This window comes from Haemorhous mexicanus, chromosome 6, assembly GCF_027477595.1.
Source record: "Haemorhous mexicanus isolate bHaeMex1 chromosome 6, bHaeMex1.pri, whole genome shotgun sequence".
Classification (NCBI taxonomy): Eukaryota; Metazoa; Chordata; class Aves; order Passeriformes; family Fringillidae; genus Haemorhous; species Haemorhous mexicanus.
Genome location: NC_082346.1, coordinates 39,691,461 through 39,715,470, shown reverse-complemented (window position 1 = coordinate 39,715,470; position 24,010 = coordinate 39,691,461). Strand labels below are relative to the sequence as shown.

General features: G+C 38.0%; 1 protein-coding gene across 2 annotated transcripts in view; it reads right to left on the bottom strand.

Annotated features, from left to right (window-relative positions):
- Window positions 1–24,010, bottom strand: part of NPAS3 (neuronal PAS domain protein 3) — a 591,155-nt gene that overhangs the window by 516,530 nt on the left and 50,615 nt on the right. The window lies entirely within an intron of this gene.

The window sequence follows — 24,010 nt, the reverse complement described above, 5'->3', positions numbered from 1 at the left end:
CTTAGATTCAGACAATTCTAGGCCTCCAAAACTTTTGGTCCCTGGGAAACATAATACTCAGCTGCCAATTAAGCTACATGCATCTAGTTCAAAGTTTCTAATTACTGTGAATTTTTAAAAATCAACATTAAATTATTTTGTTAGCCTTTAATTTAGTGAGTAGAGAATATCCAGAATTTTATCACAAGAAAAAAAATAAATTAACACCTCTCACCATAGCCAAAACTTAAGTGATATCAGCCATGGAAGAAGATATTGCAGAAACTCTGATGTATTTAAATTTTCCAAATGAACGCTTGTCTGTGTCTTCTTTAGTTTGATCTCTGGCCAGGTTTTTCCCTATATTATAACTTCAGCTTTCTATCTATCCCTATATGCTCTTCCTTTACATTTCTATTCCATTTTTGTGCATAGACATGTTTAGAATGAGGTCCTACCACGTTTTTATTCAAGCTACACACACAAGTAATTATAGTCGCAGTTGTACTTTCCTCTTTAAAATGGAGTATTTAAAAGCTAAAACATCTGATATGGTATGAGATTTCTTCCTACCATGTGACAGAAAACGGAATGATTGTAAGTCAGAGAGGAATGTAGACAATTATTCTGGTGATTTGGCCAATATTGAGAGGAAAAAAAGAGGATAATCTACTTGGGCCTTCTGTATGATGCTTTTGAGATCTCTGACACCCCCTGAAGAAAAGAAAGGTCTCAAATAGTCAGGCCTTCACTAGAACCACCACTCATCTCTACCCCTAGTCTGTACATTATTCAGTAGAGGAAAACTTAAATGTGTTTCCTATGCCATCAGATTTCAAAGATGATACAGAAGTATCAGAGTGTTCCCTTAAAATACAATCAGGTCACAATTTGAGGAACATCAGTGTAGGCTGAAAGAACAGACAATATCTCAGAGGCACATCTGAAATGTATGAGAGAATACCATCAATATAAACATTTGTTCTAGAAATAAGTGCCCCTTATGGTCCATGTGTGACCTCACCTGCTGCCTGAACCAGAGTCCTCTGTGCATATCCCCAGACCTTACTGCACTGTGCAGTAGGATACCTGAACAGAAAATTAATAGGGCTTTGGATGACTGGCACGTAAGAGCCCCGTTCATCACAAAACTCAGGTTTAGCTTCCCTAAGATCCTACTCCTCTCTTCTCTGTCCTTACAACTGTAGGGAATGATGAGGAAAAAAAATCAAGACTAGCCAGCCTATCGATGCCTGGCTACAAGCCTGGTGTTACCAGCAGAATTTCAGGATCATGGGTTGGTTTACAAACAACTGACCTGCTGGAAATAAAGGCTCCACCTGCCTCCAAGGGGAAAAAGGATCTTTGCCCAGGAGTCAACAGGGTTCATTGAATGAGCTTTAAGCTAGACTTGAAAGTAAAAAGAGCTAAAACTCAGCTCACAAGAGATAAACCAGGAGCCAGCACACTGAGTTTTGAGGGATAGGCTGACACAGTCCTTTGGTCTGCCATCTCAGTGAAGGCAGGGAATGGAGAGCTGTGTGGCAGCAAAGACACAAGGGTTATTGATATGTTAGGGACCACAGAGGCACACGAAAATGGTGGTCTAGGAATTAAGGTTTCTCCTCCCCAAGAAGGTGTTGGGACCAATAGCCCAGCTGAAGGGTCCCTACACCAGTACACATGGCACCAGTTTTCTGAGACTTTCCATCATGGAAGCATGGTGGGAAGACTCACCTAACCAGAGTGCTGCAATGGTACACTCTCCAGAAAGGATAAACACGGAAGGAGAGGCAGCTGAGATACTTAATGGCTTCTTTGCCTCAGTCTCTATTAGTAAGACCAGCTGCTCTCTGGGTACCCAGTTTCTTGAGCTGGAACACAGGGACCAGGAGAAGAATAAAACCCCCATAATCCACAGGGAGATGTGGCACAAGTGTTTACTGAGACAATTTTCAGCATTTACCAGCAGTCCTGGCTGACTTGGGGGGTGCCAGGTGACTGGAGGCTGGCAAAGGTGATACCCACCTACAAGAAGGGCTAGAAGGAGGATCCAAAGAACTACAGACCTGTCAACCTAACCTCAGTGTCAGGGAAGGTCTGCCATAGAGCAGATCCCCTTGAGTGCCATCACACAGTCCATAAAGGACAACCAGGGGGTCAGGCCCAGCCAGCATGGGTTTGTGAAAGGCATGTCCTGCTGGAATAAATTAACCTCCATCTAGAGTGACCCCACTTAGGGAACAAGGCTGTGGATGCAGTCCACCTGGACTCCAGTAAAACCTTTGGTACCATTTCCCACAGCATGCCCCTGGAGAAATTAGCTGTTCATTCAGTTTCACTGGGAAAAACTTTGGTTGGATGGGCAAGGCTGTGGTGAGGAGTTGAATGGAATTAAATCTGGCTGGTGATCAGTCCCAAATGGAGTTCCCCAAGGCTCAGTATTAGGCCCCGTCCTGTTTAATACCTTTAATCAAATTGCAGATGACAGCAATTTAGGCAGGAGTATCCATATGCTGGAGGACAGGAAGGCTTTTCAGACAGATCTGGACAGGGTGGATCAATGAACCAAGGCCAACTGTAAGAGGTTCAACAAGGTGAAGGGTCAGGTCCTACTGTTGGGTCACAACCACACCAGGCAGTGCTACAGGCTAGGAGAAGCGTGGCTGGAAAGCTGCCCAGTGGAAAAGGACCTGGGGATGGTGCTTGATGGTGCTTAACAGCAGCTGAACATGAATATGTGAGCAGATGGCCAAGCAGGCCAATGGCATCCTGGCCTGTATCAACAGTAGTGTGGCCAGCAGGGCTACAGAAGAGATTGTCCCCTGTACTGGGTACTGGTGGGGCCACATCTCAAGTCCTGTGCTCAGTTCTGGGTCTCTCACTGCAAGAAAGACATTGAGATGCTGGTTCATGTCCAGAGAAGGAAAACAGACCTGACTCTTCTCTCTAGAAACAAGCGAAAAGACAAGAGGAAACTGCCTCAACTTGGACTAGGGGAGATTAAGACTGAAAATTGGGAAAGACTTCCTCACAAAGAAGTTTATCCAAGTACTGAAAGAGGCTGTCCGGGGGGTGGTGGAGTCATCAGCCATGGAGGTATTTAAGTGATATTTAAGTGTGCAAATGTGGCACTTAGTGACATGGGTCAGTGGTGAACTCCTTAATGTTAGGCCAGCAACTGCACTTGATGATCTTCAAGGTTTTTCCCCAATATAAAAAAGTCAGTGGGGAGGCTTCTTATAGTAAAATTGACCATAATCCATCTAGAAGGAGTTAAAGCTTTTCTAGGGCATTGGAGTATTAGATAAACTAAGCTGTATATCCACAGTCTTTTTCTTTTTGCCCCCTTCCAACATGCCAATATTATGAAGAAGCACTGACTGCAGCAATCATCCATATTGATTATGCTGCTTGAGTCTGATGTTCTGTTGCATTTTATAAGCACAAAGTATAAACAGTTTTGAAAAAAAACCTGCCCTGAAGTTAAAATTGTTTCAGAAGTCCATTCAGATAGTAGTTGTCTCACATCTACTTTAACATACATAGTTAACATACATAGTTTTAAACTTCTCTGAAATTGAATATTCTTTACATAGAGACCATCAGGGACCTCTGTCTAGGGAGAAGATACTAAAGCCAGATAGTTATTCTTACATAGGAACCTGATTTCGCATCGATTAAAAAGTAAGCTTAGCAACTGCTTTCAAGTTAAGCAGTTGAATAGTTTTACATATCTTGTCCTGGATTCTTGCAACTAAAAACATCTGTAGTTGAAAAAGACTATGAGGTGAAGCCCAAGGTCAAAGAGCAGGTCAGTAGCACACAGAAATGAAGTGAGGTCTTGAATTTCCAACCCTTGGACCATCCCCTGCTGAAAAGGTGAATGTTCTCAATACTTCAGCATATGTCAAATCCATTCTGAATCTTTCTGTATTTTTGATATAAAGAATGTAGAATGCATTGAAATTCAGTAATTGATGAGAGAGCGTAGGAAGGGAGGTTGAGCCTATTTTTGTATTCTTAAATTGTAAACTTGCACTTTATAGCCACTTGCATCTCCCATTATCAGCATAATAAATAGGAGGATTCAGGGTATATCATTATTTTTTGTCATGTATTTCTCATTTTATTTTTCTTGATACCCAGCCTCTTTGCATTAAACACAAGTAAATTTTGTAACTTCAGACTGACTCTATATTTGCTATATCTTTCTCAGTGATCAGAACTGAACACATTATTCAAGTGATGCTGTACCATTGATCTATATACCACAACATATTTGTTATAATGCTCACACTACAGTATTATAGATGCATTTTCAGTACAATTTTCTACCCCATCCCTCAGCATTGCTTAACATTTTGTTTGCTTTTATGTTTAGTGTTGCACACTACAGCAAAGATTTTTCACTGAGCTGTCCTCAGTGACATCCAGGCATATTTCCTCTAGGTTATAGTTAATTTAGAACCCAGCAATGTGTATGAGTAGTTCAAATTGTTTTTTTCCAATGTGCACTACGTTTCATCTGTCAGCAATGAATCATTTGTCGTTATGCTGCCTGTTAGCTCAGTGAGGTGCCTCAGAAGTCCCTCACAGTTTCTTCTAATCTCTACAAACCTAAGCTGAAGTGAGCTTCTTGCATATCTTACTTTAAAATACTCGTAACTGTCTTAAATTTTCCACAAAAAAAAAATTAATGGGGGACATATTCAGAAACTTTTAACAGTCAGAAAATATAGCACCATTTTTCCCTCATCCTGGTTAATATTTTTAAGCAATTTTCTAATAGATTGGAAAAGAACTTTTTTAAAGTATAAAAGTCATTCTAGTTTCTTCAACAGCCTTAAGTCTTTTGTAATTTCTTTTTTGCTTTCAAATACACTGTGGATGTTTTATTGTAAAATGCTCCTTGGTAGTTTTACACATATTGTTACTGGGAAGTGCTTTTTAAAAATATTTGAACGCTCATTTTGCCATTGATTTGACAAAAGAGAATCAGTAGCAGAACTAGAGCCACAGAGCTAAATGCAATCTTCAGTCCATAGTCTAAGTGGTCTGAGTAAGGCTGTGGGTTTCATTCCTTGACATGTGAACAAGGAGGAAAAAAAAAAAACTACTTAAGCAGTACACCCTCTTCCACAGGTTTAAAATCCTTATCCTTGGTGCCCCAGTATAAGCAGTATTTTTGCTGGTGGATTAATGCAGTTAATAGCCATCCACTTCTGCTGACAGGAACTTCTAGGACAGTATGATGCATAAAGCACTTATGCCGAGCTCTGCAGAGCACAGGGGCAAATTAATTTCCAGCTGTACATCAGTGCTAAAGGTGTTCAAACCCCTCAGTGAGGGGATAGTCCAGTTTGGCAGGTTTCTCCCTCAAAAGTTCTCTTTTTAAAAGAGAAGAAATTAATCATTTGTCTCTAAACCCTTTATGTGATCTTCATGCTGTCATTTTGATGTTTCTGTTTCAGGAACAAAAAGTAAACAGGTAAAACTCATAAGTAATATCTTGGTACGTGTATTCTATTCATTATAACAATTAAATTTACAGAGATAGGGAATGTGCTCCTGAGAATAAGCTTCCTGAAGTTTGACTTGGGCTGGAGCCAAAACATTTCAGGTTTAGTACTCATGAGTATTATTTAGAAGATAAATTGCTTGATATCAGATTTTGGGAAAAGTAGAATTAGCATCAAGTCTTGTTCCACAGCAATTCATTGGAGGGAACATACCCTGTATTACTTGCTCATATTCACAATAATAATTAAAAAACAAAACAAACCTCTGGCTAAGGGAATTTAGCTTTAATAAAATCTTTTGAAAATGATGTTAGGGAGTATTCCATTGAAGGAGAAGCAATAAACACTTTATTTTTATGTTATAACATTTTGTGTCTTCAAAAAGATTTTGAGCACTGTACAGTCTTAAAAGTCTTTCAAGCTGATTATTCCTATGAACAGGGGACCCCATTATTGATCTTGAACTTTTGAGTGACAAAAATAGTTATTGAACCACTATGGAGTAGTTCCTCACAAAATACACTCTTGCAGAAAGGATTACATACAACTAAAACTTAATTTATGAAGAAACAACGGCAGCAAGGAAATACAAACTGCTTATTTTCCCTTTGCTTACTTGGAGACTAAGTCTTTGCAGATGTTGAACTTATGCTTGTAGCACTACATGTACAGAAATGTGCACACACACCATTCACATACACACATCTGAACAGGAATTGACTCATAAGTAACAAATATTCTTCCTCTTATCTTGCAACTGCAATTTTCATCATGAGTATGTAAACCTTATTTTTATGCAACACTGTAAGCAACCATAAAACTTGCATTTGTTTGCAGATAAAACCACAGGGCTATTATTCCTTGAAACTACACTACTGCACACATGCTTATTCTTCAATATTGGGTTGAACTGTATGTATTGCATTATGTCACTTCATTCACATTTCAAGCACAACACAAGTTTAAGATTACTTTCAAAAACAAAACCAGATCAGTCTAAAATTAATGATAATAAGCCTGAAGTTGTACAGGAAACCACAGATGTCACAGCAGTCAAAAAGGATGATGCTGAAGTTAAAAAAATGATCTCAGGAACTACTACTCAAATATATCAACTATTCACTGCCTATTGCTGGCTTGGACCTATCCTGAAGGGCATCTTTCTTGAGCTACACCTCTTTGTGAACAAGGAGTAAAAACATAAGGCAATCTAAATGTATTAATGGGGAGAAAACAGCTGGTGGCACTGAAAGCCTCAGAGAAGAAGGCAGTACAAGTGCTTTTTTATTTTTTAAAAATTGTTTCAACTTGCTTAGAAGGGGAAAAGAATAAAAAAAGCTTCTCAGCAGCACCACCTGTTTATTTTACTTTTGATTCCCACTTATGTGATTCTTATGAGGCCATTTCAGCCTGCTTTAAAAGGATTCTTAAAGCAGCTCCTTTTTTTCTCTTTTTGGTTGGTTGCTTTTTTTTGTTTGGTTGGTTTTTTGATGTTTGTTTTTGTTTCTTTGTTTTAACACTACTACTGGACAGTGATACTGCATCAATAAGTATGACTTGAGCTTCTACTTGGCAATGATGTGATTATGCTTTGGAAATGTGGTGAGTTTTACACCACCCTTATGGTTCTATTATACAGACTGCATTACTATGCACCTCTTGTTCCCCAGATTCAGACAATGTAAGAAATCTAAGCTGGTAAAAGCCAGAATGAACACATGAAGGAGCAATAAAAGGATCCGATTGTTTATATGGCTAAGTATTGCTAATACATATAGAGATAGCAATACTCTCTTATTAATTTCATTGTAAACAGTTTCATAAATTAGTGAATTCCAGAAAGTCCATTTATCTTTACAGGGTTTAGCACTGCTTCATAAACCACATTATGTTGCAAGTGTTTTTTTTACTTCAATCATGATGGCAAAATTACTACAGTCACAATTTTTAGTGGGGGGAGAAGAATGACAGAGGAATGCCCCATTAAGAGACATTCATTTTATAATAAAAATCCATAGATATCCTATTTCCTACCATAATTTTGGAAAAACTAATGTTTATCCAGCAGTTCATGCAGTTTCTTTATTTCAAAGGCAGTAAAGGCTATTAAACCAATCTAGCTAATAGCACAATAGACTTCTTGGTGCAAGCATAAATGGCCATTATATCTTCAATTTGTCTTTGCTTTCAGTAATCCTCCAGTAAATCACACTCAGAAATAAATAAATAAATAAATCTTCAAAATCCTCATATTTCATGAATAACTATTAGTTAGCAATCAGGAATGGAGAATGCATTTTATTTCTGGTTTGATTTTTTTTTTAAGCAAAGCATTGAGTTTAGTTTTGCAACAGCTTTAAAATACTTCAAGAACAGTCTCCTTACTTTAAATGCAGGTATTGGCTAATGTGGTTTTACCTTTGAAAATTCAAATACTAGTTAAAAAAAAAGAGCTGTATTAGTCCATGATAAGGTCAAATGAAAATGTGCAGCCACTTAAAAATACTTAGCTATTTGACACATTTCTCCTCTTCAGTAACAACATAAACTTTATCAGATACATTTAGGAACAGAACTCCTAGATGGTCTTCTCAGTGAGGAGTTATTCTGGCTGCAAACATGCTGCACATGCTATTGAAAGTATTTAATAATAGAAGACCATGCACTTTCATGTAATTCATAATTAGAAGATGACTACAACTGCATTATTTAAAATCAAGCCTTTGTTATCAGCACCAGTTTTAGACAGAAGCTGAGAATCATTTGTGAGCTGTGGCAGACCCAGACTGTTCAAAGCAATTGCTGTTCAGCATGAAAGCTGCAATGGAGGTCACAGAACAGGTCAGGAGGAAAGATAGTGTATCGATTTCACACCAGGAATAGAGGCGAAGCGAGGGCCCACTGTTGCTGCATGTGATGTATTTCACTTCAGTTTAAGGCACATTTCATTCCAATTCAAGAGGGGGTGGGGAGCAAAGGGTGAGCGGATTTCACACTGAATCATGATGAATTCTGGACTTGTGTATTCCAGTAAATATCTCCTTCCTGACATTAAGTATTTCTATAGAAGACTGAATACAATGGGAATTAGACTGCAATCAGATAGCAGAAGAGGACTCCTGGGGAAAAGAAAAACAAAACCAAACCAAAACACAACCCCAAAGCAAACCTGCCACCAAAACCTACATAAGATTAGGTGTACTGCCTCCCAGATTAGTATATACAAATCTTGTCTCGAACCCAGAAAACTGTTACAGATGAAGTCCACTAAAGAAACTGTACTTTGTTCCAATATTCATGCTGCTGAAGACAACTTTATATGATATTCTAATATTTTATTAAAACATCGTTAAGGCACATAAACCTAAGCCAAAAGGCTTCAAAAACTAAAGGACAGAAAGTCTGTTCACACAAACCTCTCAGCTATGCAAACACAAAGGCTTACTTGCTGCAAAGAGAATAGAATCCCTGAAAAAAATATTTTAAATGCATCAGTATAATAAACACACTAAAAACTGGTGGGTAATTGTATTTTATTTTCATTTTATATGGTAATATAAATTGATATTCCAAATGACCCAGATTACTCCAGCAAAGGATATTAGCAACTATCCCTAACTGTTTTCTAGAAGAGCCTTGATGATTATTCATACTTCATTGCCTAGTAATAATGGCCAACTTCTGCTCCAACTTGTTTTTTTAATAAAAAAATAAACAGAAAATAAAAACATCCATTCTAATGAGGAAAGCATTAACTGCAACTAAAGGGATATTTCTCAAGTTACTTGGTAACAGGCTAGCCTTGTTCATTTTTTTTCCAACACTGAGAAACATTATTTCCAGTACTTTTGCCCAGTATGCTGTAAAATTGTCAGCATCTAAACTGTTCAGTTCACATACAGGGTAATGGTCAAATGCTAAGACTTTTATGGATAAAGTGCTCCCTCCCTCCCCTGATCTTACTTTGCATATTTTGTTCCCTGAAAAACTGCTCCTCTTTTTAAATGCTGACTCTGCTTTTCTGCTTGTGACAATATTTTACAACTTTTTTAGATCTTTATATTGGCTCCATAACAATAGCAAAATAGCCAGACACTGACATATTTCAGAACAAAAAAGGACTATATTTGAGACTGCACAGAGATTTCCTATTAAATTATTTATATTAGTTCACTTCCACGTCATTATTTCTTTTCAACTGTTCTAAGGCATCAATGTCAACTTCTTGAACCCTCTCATGAAAGCTTTTCTGTCATCAGGGTCTATTTCAGCATCCTTAATTCTGCATAAGGAATCAGTTACCCAGCAAGTTTCCAATCACAAAGGGCCAGATGTTCCCCTCTGCTACATGCTGGAGCTGGCCAGACGGGCCCCTCACTAAGACTGAGGAGGGCAAAAGGTGGCTGTGCAGAGAGAGAGAGAGAGAGAGTGTGTGTGTGCTACTGGCCTGCTACAAAACAGCTGAGCCTGTGGTGCACGAACAGAGAAAAAAACTCAAACAGTGGAAATTGTTAACAAACGCAAGTGAGAGTAGCAGTCAAGTACTCCAGGATCCACAAGGAAATATCATTAACTTGCACTGTGAAATTCTGTAAGAGTTACCACTTCTAAATCATTTGACAACTTTGATGATGCTGTGCTGTAGAAATGTATAGAAATCTCAGTGCTGTGCTATATAAATGTATAGAAATGTTCCACTGGCTTGAGTGAGGCTTCAGTAGATTAGCACCTGCTGGCTACAGACAAAGTCAAAATCCACTAATGCTATTTGAGCTACAGACTCCTGCTGACACCAGGCATCACGAGATCCTCCCTCCTCTGATATGTGGTATATAGTTAAACTTCCTGTGATGGCTCCTCTCAGGAACATCCAAAAGCATTGTGGTGCTGACGATTGTTCCCTAAAGACCATGAAGAGTAGAGTATCTGCAGACACAGTTTCCTGAGCAAAGGCCAAGAGGACAGACATCTCTCTTCATGGTGTTGATATCCAGAACTACCTCTTCCCGTTAAGAAGGGACAATGCTAGCAATAAAATCTCTTTATCTCACTTTTTACTGGACTTCCAGATAGTACCAGTAGCCAAAACAGTCATTTTTCCATTTACATTTGGACAGACAATTGCTATTTCTTAATGGACAAGGATTTTAACAAGAGAATAAACCATTAAAACCAGCGTAGGCTAAGCTATTCTAATAAGCAATTTGAAAAGAGCTTGCAAGTCACCCATATGGAACAGAACAAAAATCCAAAGTAGTTACCTGAAACACTGCAATTCAACATAGCCCACAGTGATTGCCAGGCAAAATTTCAACTCCAAGCCTAATCTGAAATTCAGTGGTATCAATGGCATAAGTCCCCCCTGTTTTATACACCCTCACATTCCCCCTGAATGTTGACATGGCAGTTTTGCTTATCTGGGACACATCAGCTGGCACACAGGGAGAAGTGTACAGCTGTGGGACTTGCTTTCATTACAGCTCAAGTTAAGCCCAAGGCTTCCCCATGCCACAGAGAGGTTTGTGCCATGCATTGCTGCTGCTATTCCTTGCTCAGGTGACGTGGCACTGCAGTGGGGGTTCCTCAGAAGTCAGCACCAAAAGCTGTACCAGGTACACCCACACACGCCATGGCTGGGGAAACGTGGCAGGAGCACCAGCTGTACCATCAGCTGGAATGGTTATTGTGCCTGTGGGCTGGGGAAGCTGCTGCATTCTTCCAACTGTCTAGATCCTGAATTTTTCAGTACTGGCACAATATTCTATCATTCCCACAAAGTGCTCCATTACCTCACTAACTGAAGTGACCTGTGCTGTCAAAAAAAAGTTCACTAAAAATTCAAAGAAATGTGAAATCTGAGTATTTTCTTTTTCCTCTTCAAGAGTGTGAAGAATGGGAATTAGAAAGAAGAGAGAAAAGCAAAGGGGCTTGGGTTAAGTTCAATTAGCAGTAGAGCATACTCGGGAAAGGTGTGTGCATAAAATACAGGCCTCAGGGAATAACAGCGGTAAAGAGACAAATTAAACTTCAAGAGTCTTTCTAACCTCTCATATAAATAATTTTTTTTTAAATATTTACTGAGTGTAAAAAGATCAGCCTTAGACACTTGCAATGAACATGATAAATGGTCATATTGCATATGTGTTAATTAATAATAACCCCTCTCTGGATAATGGGAAAAAAAAGTAATGCAAAAAAAATCCATACAAACCCCACAACAAAAAAACCTAAAGCATTTACAGACACAACATACATGCTTTTAAGCAAAGTGAGCCTGCCAGGTGGGTGTGCTCCAAGTAAACTGCACCACCATTTACTTCCTATATGGAAACAACAACCTGAAAAAATTATACTCAATCAAGTGCAAAGCATTACATTGCATCTTCTACTTGTTAGATACTTTTACCAAAAAATTCAGCCACTTCAGCAACAATCTCATCCAAACTACAATATTTGGAGTAAATGGTGTGAATAGAAACTTTCAGTTCTACACTAGGCATTTCCACAGATTGACCTAAAACACAGTGAGCTTCTGCACAGTCGACTTAACCCCTAGCCAAGAAGTAAATGGGCTAGAAGCATCCTTTACAACACTGTATATTAATCCACACCATTTCTGCTTGTGTGGTTTGTTTTTTTTTTGAAACAAGGATACCAACACCCAACATATCTCAGTTACACAAAAATATGTCTCCCAGCTCTTTTGAGAATGAAAGAATTCCCCTCAATGCCATCAACCAAAAATATTTTTTGGAAATGTCCGCAAATTATTTTTTTCTACTAACCATTTTCCCAAGCAAGAAAAATATCCAAAGATAACACTTTGAAACCTCACAAGTGTTACTCATTCAAAAGAATGGCAAAAACCAGTTTTGGTTCATTTAGTTGATTACCTTTTTCAGCTTTACTGCAGTCTATTTTTTTCCCCACTACCTAGCCAGAAAAGTCAGAACTGAACAAAACAAACTAAAACCCACAAAAAACCCCACAGAAACTCCCACCCAAAACACCCCCCACCACATGTAAGAAACTCAAGTCCTGAAAATAACTCTGCAGCCTGACAGTTTGAACTTTCCGTGGAGGATTACTTAAGGACTACATGTAATTAACCATAATTGCACATTATCTTCCTCAGTTTAAAGAGGGTAAACAACCAATATGGGTTCTTTCTGGTCTCTTATAACATTTTGTCCTCTGTATTTTAACACTAATTTATTTGCACTAAAAACACAATAACGAATAAATTTCTGAGATTTCCACCAAGTACAAGTAGCAAGACTTGGTTTAGAACCAATATCAGAACAATTGATCACAATGTTGCAATTTCTATCCACTTGCTTAAAGGATGACTACAAATGAACTGGTATTCTGTTAGGGCAAAACACTCATGGACGTTATGTTTCAGAAAAAGGACTGCATTATAATGAATATTTTTAGAATTTTCATTTATTGCAGGCATAGAGGGTGCTATTAGTCCTTCCAATTCTGAGGGAATGAACACTTTAATAATGTGCAATTCAAGGATGAAAAGGTTGAGAGCAATGGTTTTGAATAGATATTTTAGGTCTTCCAGTTTAGGAGACATTTCAAAACAAAACGGTTTTTGTGATCCCTTGGCAGAAGGGGAAAAAAAAAAAAAAGCAAAGAAAAATCTGAAAGGCAAGCAATGTACTTTCTATGTAATATTAAAGAAAACAATGCTGTTTAAAAGAAAAAAGCAGCATGCCTTTCACATTTTATGTCCTAAGTAGGTTTAAGTACTGCCTATTACTTGTCAAGAATTCAATAGCAAATAGAAACTTTCCAGGTTGACGTGCTGGGGCAGACGAAGGTCATTCTTTAAAGCATTTTCTCCCCTGAGAGGAAAACCTGGAAGGATGCTGTTTGAGCAATTTATACCAAGCACAGCAAGTCATTAGATGTCTGTGCTGCAAGTCTGCCATGATCCCAATTCCACAGCCATGTGTGGTTACCATGGTGGGAACCAGCTCCAAAAGCCAGGGAGCCAAAGGAGCTCAGAGATGTGTGTTTTCTTCTCGACGTGCTGAGCAGATACAGGCACTGTAAATCTCACACAGAACAGCAAGGCAGCAGAAAAGGTGCATTGCAGAGATGAACACCACACACTCTCTTTCAAAAAAGTAAATTTTCAGTTTTGGAGAGGGATTCATGATTGTGGAGGGGAAAAAAAAAGGCAGTTTGCAGGTAGGAAAACATTCTTTCCAGTTAATCTTCTAATGAGAATTTTTCTCCTGATTCAGTTTGACTACAAAACAAAAACTAAAAAGCAAGGAATCCCAAAGCATCTGTAACTACTATACCCTTAATTTCAGAGTCAAGAGACTTCTATTCTAAATAGCCAAAACAATATAATTCCTGACCTGTACTCTGTAAAGTACTTTACAGTACTTTACAGAGCTTTTTTGGAAAACCCAGCCATCCAGGAAGAATACATGGCTTGCAAATAACTCCTTTTTCCTGGAGAAGGTTACAAAATGATGGAAAGATGTCATGCTTTCAGTTATAGCAAGCAAAACACAATGCAGATTTGCTCATACAGAATAAGACCGTAATCCATTTAAATGGGCAGAATTTCAAGTCTAATGCAGACTTACATGTCCAAAGAGGAGCATAAATGAATCTATTAAGTACAAGCTCCTGTTATGCACACAATATGTAGCACTACCTAATGTGTGATTTTCACTGTAGATTTGAAATCACACAAAACCAAAAGCATTTTACCCAACAAGAAGAGTGTATGGACTATCCTACTCCTCCTTCTCTCAGGGCCTTTACAGTCCAGGCTGACACACATTCCTCTACTTGCTATCCCCAAGGACAGCCCTGTCTTGGATATCTCAGCCAAGGCAGAGACTTCCCTTCCTGTCATGGACTGCTTTACTGGTCTGTCCAGAGTCCATCCTATGCCTATAAGCCATTTAAAAGGAGAGGTAATCCTCAAGTATTTGACCAATTTTATCCTCCCCACATATGTGGAATGGTTTTGTGTTTACAGGTTCAGTGTGTCTGAAAAAGAAAAGCTCAGGAACAGAATTGTATGCTTATAAATTATTATTTTTAGCTCTCAAACTTCATTACAAAATCTCTACATTTATATACAAGCACAATAGAAGTGACTTCATATTTTATGGCCTCCTCAGAATACTTTCCTGTAACATCTGAATTTGTTCCTTTAGCTTAGGGAGCTATATGAGCAAATTTAATATCCTCTAGGGACAGCCTGCATTTCTTATGCATTTGCATATCCCAATTCTCTCATATTTCTAACATTGGGAAATTCATCAAGTTAAAATTCTATGGAAAAAAAGAAATCACTTTAAAAGAGGAAATTAAGCCACCAGAGTCACTAAGACAAGCAAAAGTAGAAAAACCAAGCAAAACCACCATCATTAGCTGCATGCTGTCCAATTAGCTTCTGCAGTAGTCTGTATTAAACAGGATATGTGCTACTGTATGTTAAAGGAGGGCAGAAGACATGCTCAGTCTTGCTGTTTCTTAATTTTCTTATTATTTAGTCAAAGAAAAAAGCATTTCTGTACTCTACATTTACTGATCTCCACCATAAAATAACCAATAGAATGCATATCATGCCTAGAAATCAGTTTCCATTTACATCAAACATCAGCTCTATGTATTACTTTATGTTCTTCTCTCAATGGGAAAGTAAGAATGCTTTTGTCCACATGAAGATTATCCAATTACCTCTCTAACATCAAAGGGTCTTAAAATAAATTATATATGCAACCAATTCAAACCTTAGGACACACACAAAGGAGACAAAAGTACTGAAAACAAGGGAGATTCTAACATACATATGAACATTAAGGCACTGATATTCAATTTCTAACAGAAATGCGCCTTTAAAAAGCCACTGCATTTCTACAGCTATATTTTCTTTCTCTATGCATGGTCAAAGTCCCACTGAAATCAACACCAAAACACATATGCATTAAATAAGGACCCACAACAGTCATCATTTTGTTAAAACAGAAAATTCCTAGCAACACATTATTCAGGAGTTCTTACTTCAAAAAAACCTGAGCCCACCAGCACATAATGAACTAATCACAACTTCCTCAAAGGTCAGAGTATATATTCCATTTCTCTCTTTTTTTCCTAAGCACACCCATAACCAGAAACTAAGGTCCCTGGCATATTTATTACAAGATATCTGCACATGTAAAAGCAGTATGCATGCACATACTGCATGCACACACATGCACCTTTAAAGCATTATTGTAAGGCTTCCCTTCCAGTATTATTAGCAGCTGCTTGCATATATGCAACTTCTTGTCCAGAGTGACAGCTGTATTTTCGCCTGTTTTGACATTGAGTCTGATCTGGGTGAATAGCTCATATCCATTAAAGTGCTATTACAACACTGAATGACTGCCAAAATACTTCCTGATCAATTTTAAAAGCCAGCTAGCTGTCATCATGTAATCGCAACAGCAGAAAACAAATCTTTGGGGAATAAAACAAGATTTTAAAACATTTTTTAAAAGCAGGATATTAAGTCTAAAACCTCCAAACTATTTAAATAAAAATCACAAGCTGCACTAATATCTAGGTAAAAACCTCTGCGCTTTGAAAACCCATATACTTGTTACTGACAAGCATTCTAACATAGTCTCTAAATCTACCATTTCAACAATCTCTGCAGTTTGAACCCCTGCCATTACATAACTTAATAAAGCAGCGCTGAAAACAATCACCACAGAGTGTGATTGCACTCACCATTAAATTTAGTTCTGTAAAATTTAAGACTGAATTCAATCATCTTTGTGCCTTTTGCTGAATGATGGAAGACCAATGTGCTGGTTCAACTCCTTCCTTCTGAATAGCTCTACCATATGCATATTTTTAAGTTTCAGTACAAACATTATTTCAGCCTTTCATTTATCAAGCACACTTGGAAGGCTATATAACTCAGAGACAGTTAAGACCACTTGAAGAGAAGGCACAGTTGGCACAAATTTGGCACAGCTTTCAGAGAGCCTGAGCAGTGCTGTACTTGTAAAACAGCACATTAAAAAACCACAAAAATGGGTTGTAAGAAGTTACATGTTCTATATGAAAGATGTCCAGTAAGACAAGCGGGCAATGCACGCATAATGACTAATCAATGTATAGATGTCTTTTTAATTTCTCCTTACTGCACTGTTTTCTCCCCAGCTCTGTGCAGCATTGTCAATTTTATGTGGCCAGTCTGCTTTGATCAGTGAAATATGAAATATTGCTGCATCAAAATATATTATGTATGAAACAAGCTCAAAGAAGTAGACCCACCATTTACCCCACAAATATCCCCACTGGCTCAAAAATCAAACTGTGCACTTGCCATTAGAAAAACACCATGAATTAGAAGTTCTTTGAAGAGTTTCTTCTGTAGCTCTACTCAAGCTGAAATATCAAACAACAAAAAAAAAAAACAACCAAAAACAGAAATGACCCCAAAAACACCCCGCTAAAACTACACTAGGTAAGACTGTCAACATTCAGTTTTACACCAAAATAACTGAGTAACAAAGGGGAATGCTCTCTTTCTGTTCTAGTTCTCAGATAATTGAACTCTATGTTTATAAAGTTATAAAACCTAATTAGAAAGATAATTGCATTACTGCCTGCCAAAAATAACGTTATTTGACACTTTACAGTATAATAATAATTAAGAAATTTTGAAAGTGTTTTTCTAGCCAGGATGTTCATGACAAGAAGCCTCTCTCTATGTAAAATGAGAAGCTAGAGGATTAGAGAGGGTTCTGCAAGCAGAGGTACAATATATTTTATCAAAGAGTGACAATTCAGATGCGAAAATGCTGAAGGTGTTTGTGCAGAATACATAAGACTTTACTGGTTTTGGCAGCATGTCAAAAAATGCTAACTGCATTAGAAGGAACATTGACAGTGACTCCTGCATTTAAGGTACAACAAACATGTTTTCAGAGAAGCTACAGTGATGTCATACTAATCATTTAATAAAAGGAATCCCTCTACCTCAGGCTTTGGTCCAACCCCAACAAAGTAGACAGAATTTAAGTAAATAATTTCAAATTCATTTATAAAAATATAAATACAGGGGCTTGTTCAGACTTACACTTATATTCAACCAGATTTTTTTTGCATATTGTAAACATTTAGTTTTAAAACAAATTTGTATCTATGCCGTAGGTCAAGGAAGAGGAGATCTAATATGAAGTAGTAACTAACATTATGTCAGCTCCACATGAATATTTTCATTTGTGGTTTAGAAATTGAAGTAGAGAGGATCCTAATTTCCAAATAGATCCTCTGACTTTTTTTGAGAATAGTATTAACCTAAAGCTAGTTAATAACATTTATATGACAAGTACCTAGAACATTTATGTTAGTTTAGAAAAACCCAACATATTATTGTATAACATGTTCTTAAAAGATCGAGAACCAAATTATAAATTTTACAGCATTTATAGGTCTGGTTTTTTCTTATTAAAATGTGTTTTAAAATTTAGCTTAGGAGGATAACACGTTGATTAACTGTTGAGAATTCTGGGTAATAGCACTGGTGATGAGTAGCAGCTGCATTAATATCTACAGTAGGAAAGGACTATTGGGAATCTGCATGTTTGCAAAAGGATTCTGAACTGCTAATATGTACAGATTGCTACAAAATCCAGTGCATGAAAACATACACTGCCTTGTAACTTGACATCAATAATGCTTCCTATTAAAAACATAATCAGTATGCTACTTCCATGATTTAAATGTTCTCAATTACTTAGTCTGTTTTTAATAAAATTTTTTTAGTATCAAAATTATCATGGGTTTTCTGTCAATAAGATTGTACACTAGAAGGAAGATATCAAGAACTGGCAAAGAGGCTGAAGAAAAATGATCTTGCATCACATCAAGCAAAGCCACTTAACAGCCAGGATAGTCCAACTAAATAGTAGAAGAGCTGAAATTCAGCATAAACTGGCTAAGTCAACTAGTTAGCATTTATCCATTTACTGTTTAGGAAGGAAGGCATGGAACACATCATAATGAACATCCCACTCCTAAACTGGCAGGTTCCCCAAAACAGACTGGCATGTTGCCACAATGTTTAATCTCAGCAGGAATACACAACAGCAGGAACACTACAAAAGACCAGATCAGGAAGGAGGGACAACAGGAGTCTACAACCCTGCCCTTCTGTGATATTTGCAGAGGAAGGAGGTCATCTTTTAAGAGACACCCAAGTCACACGAGAGTGACTCTAAAGAAAAAAAATAAAAAAAGACAATGAACCTTCTCTCCACAAACACACATTCATGTTCCAGCAGATGGGAATGAAGGGTGATATTTGATTCCTAAAAACTGTCATAATAGTATTTGATACAAGTATGAAGTTACTATTAAACTAATTTTAGAGGTTTTATAAGGAGTATGAGTCTCACATATTTATTGCCATCTGCCAGAAGTGATTGCAGTACTAAGCATACAAAACAGTTATTAGAAACTTATCTAAACAACTGGTTTAGCAACTCCAGTGTTAGGAGAGCTTCATAATGTGATACCCATCTTGCTCTCACAGGTATTGGTTGAGCACATATAACATTACATAATATAGCTAGCATAGTATTAATAATGACAGTAGAGAGGACTTTGCTCTATTTACATAGTGTTTCAGGAAAAGTTGCTTATTACATCAAAACCTCAAGCCAAAGGAACAGAGCAGAGAAATCTGTGCAATTCTGCAACAGTTTAGCTAACGGTCATTATAAATACCATATCAAGCTTCATGCCAATTTTATTTTTTCTTTAATAAAATGAGCTTGTCACACTGTTCATGAGGGAGATAACCGAGCCTTGGACTGCAAGTAAATACACCAACACTAAAACCTCTTCCAGATGTGCAACTGCTCTCTGCAGCACAGAGATATTTCTTAGCCTTTAAGCAATATGAATATGAACTACTAACTGAACAGAGTAACTGTCATATGATAATTTACCAGGAAAAAAGTCAGTGGAGAGACAGGGGACTGAGCATACTACCTGGGATGTTTCACCCTTTGACTCTCTAGTTTACAATCTGATTGTTCTGGAATGCCAACCTGCTTGTCAGCTTTATAGGATCTGCGCCTAGGGTCTTCATCGTGGAGATGCACAGCACCAAGATGCGGCCTCCATTTCCTCCCTCAACATCCTTGTCTCTGATTCATAATCACTTGGCATCTAGCTTCTCAATATTACCTGCTTCCAGAGCAATTCTGTCCTCCCAGTTTGGAATAAAGGCTCACCTTTCCCTGCACTGTTCTTCCCTTAGTTATTTTCCTCCTGATTCAATCAACTTACAGGGCATTGCTTCAGCTAAAGGTGAGACTGGGAAGACAGAGACACAGCACAGCTGATGGAGCACCCAGCTGCTATCATAAATTGATATCAGGAATCACAATAGCACCACACTATTTTTGGTTTTTTTTTGGAACTATGTATCTTAAAATTAGGCTTTTACAGAAATAGTAGTGACTACCTGTTATTACACCTGAAAGTCTCCACCCATCACTGTTTTATTAACAAGGACCATATAAAAGTCTGACATCCAACTGCACTTCATTTATGAGTATCATTCACAGCAAAACTTGGCTTCTTTTTTGCTTGGGATATTTTCTATCATTTATAAGAGAAACAAAGAAAAGTTGCATAGCACGTAAAAATTGAACGGCTTCAAGTCATATTTTTTGCCATTTTTCCAGGTTTTTTTTCAGCAAGAGAGATATATTGGCCATGACACCAAAATGGCCCAATATATGTGTATGAATCCTCTCACTAAAAATGTGTATGAATCCTCTCACTAAAAATGCCTTAACTTACCTATCACTCAAAATGCATATAAACTGATCAGGTCTCACAGAGCATCATTCTAATATACTCGGGAAGAGGATATCATTGTGAATAGCTGGTAACACTCATCTCCCCAGCAACAGAAGGGAGAAAAACATGTTCACTAGCAACCTACAAAAGTACTGCCAACTATTTTTGCTAATCAGCTAAAATACTATATGTAAAGGGTGGGGAGGTGAAGAAATCACCTAAAACTTCATATTGAAAGAAAAATTCAGTTCCAGTTATGTCAGAGGCCATCTTTGAATTAAATATTCATGCTAATATTGTGACTCAACTACCCAAAAACTATTTTGATGCCCTATCATTTACATCTGAAGTGACCACCACAAGCAGATCTTGTTTCAAAACCTCCAGACTGCTTCCTGCCAATGATGGTCCATAGCTTTGATGTTGTCCTGACCAGAGCAGGTTTGGGGGCCATACTGGAGGCTGGCAGCCCAACATCTCAGAGGTCTCTGGCACTGTCAGGCCTATGGACTCCTGATCAAACCTGACACAGAGCAGATAGAAGGAAATGCAAAAAAAACAAAATGAGTTGGGCTTAGGATGCAAATAGTTCCATGACTTGATGTAGCTGAAAAGATAATAATTCTTAATTAAGCCGCCTTGTGTTAAAACTGACAACCAGTTGTGTTAAAACTGGCAACAAGACTCAGATTTGTACCCAAAATTTTCTATATTGGACAGCTGTAAGGTATTGCTATGTAAACTACCAATCATTTGATACACTGCTGTGTAGCTTACCTCATGCATATTGTTAGATACTCTTACTCAGGTATAACATTTCAACAGTACTGCAATTATGGGAGTACCCCCAAGCGTGGACTTGATATTTACCAAGAGAATTCATTCATTCATAGGTTGTTGTGAATGTAAACCTATGAGAAAGGGGGATTATGACTCACTTTGCAACTTTTAGCATTGGTACCTCATCTATTCCATACGTCTTCCCTATTAAGCTATATATTAAATATATATTTGAACTTTGGGAGGGATACTGTTCAGAGGGTCCTTGACAGGCTTGAGACTAGGGCCAATACAAATCTCATCAAGTCCACCAAAGCACAAAGTCCTACACCTGGGTCACAGCAACCCCAGGAACAGCTGAAGGCTGACCAGAGAAGCGACTGAGAGCAGCCTTGTGAAGTACTGGGGGTGGCGGTTGACAAAAATTCAAAATGCGCTGACAGCGTGGAATTGCAGCCCAGAAAGCCAAGCCCATCCTGAGCTGCATCCAAAGCAGTGTGGCCAGTGGGGAGAGGGAAGGAATTCTGCCCCTCTGCTCTGCTCAGACCCCACCTGAAGCACTGGGTTCAGCTCTAGTGCCATCACCCTAAGGACGCAGTACTGCTGAAGCAAGTCCAGAGGAAGGCCAGGAAGCTGATAAGAGGACTGGAGCACCTGTCCTGGGGAGACAGGCTGAGGAAGTTGGGGTTGTCAAGACTGTAGAAGAGAAGGTTGCATGGACACTTCATAGCAACCTTCCAGTATCCAAAGGGGACCTACAGGGAAGCTGAGAGGGTCTTTGCATCAAGAACTGTAGTGATAGGACAAGGAGTAATGGTTTCAAGAGAAAAATAGGAGAAATTCAGGTTAGATATTAGGAAGAAAGTCTTTACTGTAAGGATGGAACAGGTTTTCCAGAGAGGCTGTAGATGACTCAACCCTGGAATTGTTCAAAGCCAGATTGATAAGGCCTTGGTCTTAAACCTGTGCTAGTGGGACATGTCCCTGTGCATGGCAGGGGAAGTTGATCTTTAATGTTCATTCCAATCCTTAACACTTTATTCCATGACTAATTTGATTTAGGATTAAAAAAAAAGTTTCCAAGATCTCAGATTTGTTGAGCTTCCCCCCCACCCCGAATAATCAAGTGCAACTCAGCCCTTTTTATTTTTTTGAGTGCACAAACAGAAGTTGCATGTTGCCATGGAACAAAATAAGAAGGCAGCCTAGGCATTCTCTCTACTGAAGTCTTGAAAAACTTCCAGTTACTGAAATAAGTGTAAGTATGAGCCATCATTTCTACATCCATATAGGTGGAATTAACAATCCCCTTTCCTATCTCCGGTCTAACTGGACTTTTTGTGTCTCATCTCTCTCCATCACTTTCATATTGCTCATGCTGGCCATCCAATCTTTACAGCAAATATTTAATTCTCTCTCTGCTCTAAGCATTTAAGGTGTTTGCATGGGTACTTCAGAAACTCTATAAAGCAACATGTGTTAGCAATTCTTGCCTCAACCGCACTAACAATCACGGTGGGAAAAAAAAATTAATATAGGTAATTCCTACTTCAACACCAAAAAAAAGTCAAAATGCCTCTGTGGACTTCACCTGTCAGGTGAGGTGGGAAGTATGTGTGGGGCAGGGGTTGTAAGAGAGGTCAGACAAACCAAATATGCACACCTCTTCAAGAAGGCTGTCCTCTGCATGTTACACATAGCAAACACTTTGGATACGTTCAATCATATAACATGCAAAAGGGTGTAACACCACTTATAAAAGAATCTAGTAGTAAATTACCACTCCATTTATTTCAGAACTCCTTTTATTGAGTCAGGTGTGGGCGAGCTTGTTGTTTCAACATGCCAAAGTTATCAGCAGTGAGGATTACCATGAGTATCAAGAGAGCGCAGAGTGGGTGTTGACACTTCAGAACAAGAACTGTTAACGCTTCAAAAGCACATCATGAAGCAATGGGACTGCAAAAAGTCCCTGCCCTCACAGCTCTATGAATTGCTACACCTGAACTTAGCAAAGCAAACATGGACGACAATAGGTGTTACAGCAAATCTAAGTAATCAAAACTGGGCGTATAAATCCTTTGCAAACTACCCAAAGCAATCTATTTGACATTGTCCCTTTATCTACCATGGCCTCTAATTTCCAAGTTACAAATGGTTGAGTTCATTACAAGTTAGAGAGCTTGTCAGCACAAAATAAATTTCTAAAAATTAAAAAACAAAGAAAACATTCATGCCATGTCACTATTCATTAAAGATGTATCCTTGTTATAAATAAAGTTCTGTATTTACAGCATTATAATTTTGCAATAATCTATTTACTTAGAGAAAAATTTTTGTTTTATACATAGAAGGGGAGATTTTTTTGTCTCCAAAATATTACATGCTTTAGGATCTAACATTAACTGTTGGTATAGATAAAAGCATAGTGAAGCTTAGCCATGCAGAGTTGCCATCTATGATATGCAGATAAAGAATATTCGTAGTAGCAAATAAAATTATGAATAAACTGTCAGTCCATTAATAATAAAAAGAATACGTTAACTGTGCACACATAGCTTCAGACCAGACTGTTTTCCATATCTTGTTTGTATCCTCTTAACTAATTCTTCAAACATACCAAAACATGTATCAGTTGCTTCTGAACAATCTTCTACAAAACTGAACTAGAAATGGAGCCAGACCAATGCTTACACAAGAAATGCAGCTTATTACATTTGTTGCACTCCAAATAAATATTGATTTCAATCACAGAATGCTATGAAAGGGCTTGCATCAATTACACAGTACATCACAGTCATGATGCAAGCCACCTCATTCCAGCGATGCACACAGCAAATCAATCATTCACATCCACACAGCTTGGTGAACCA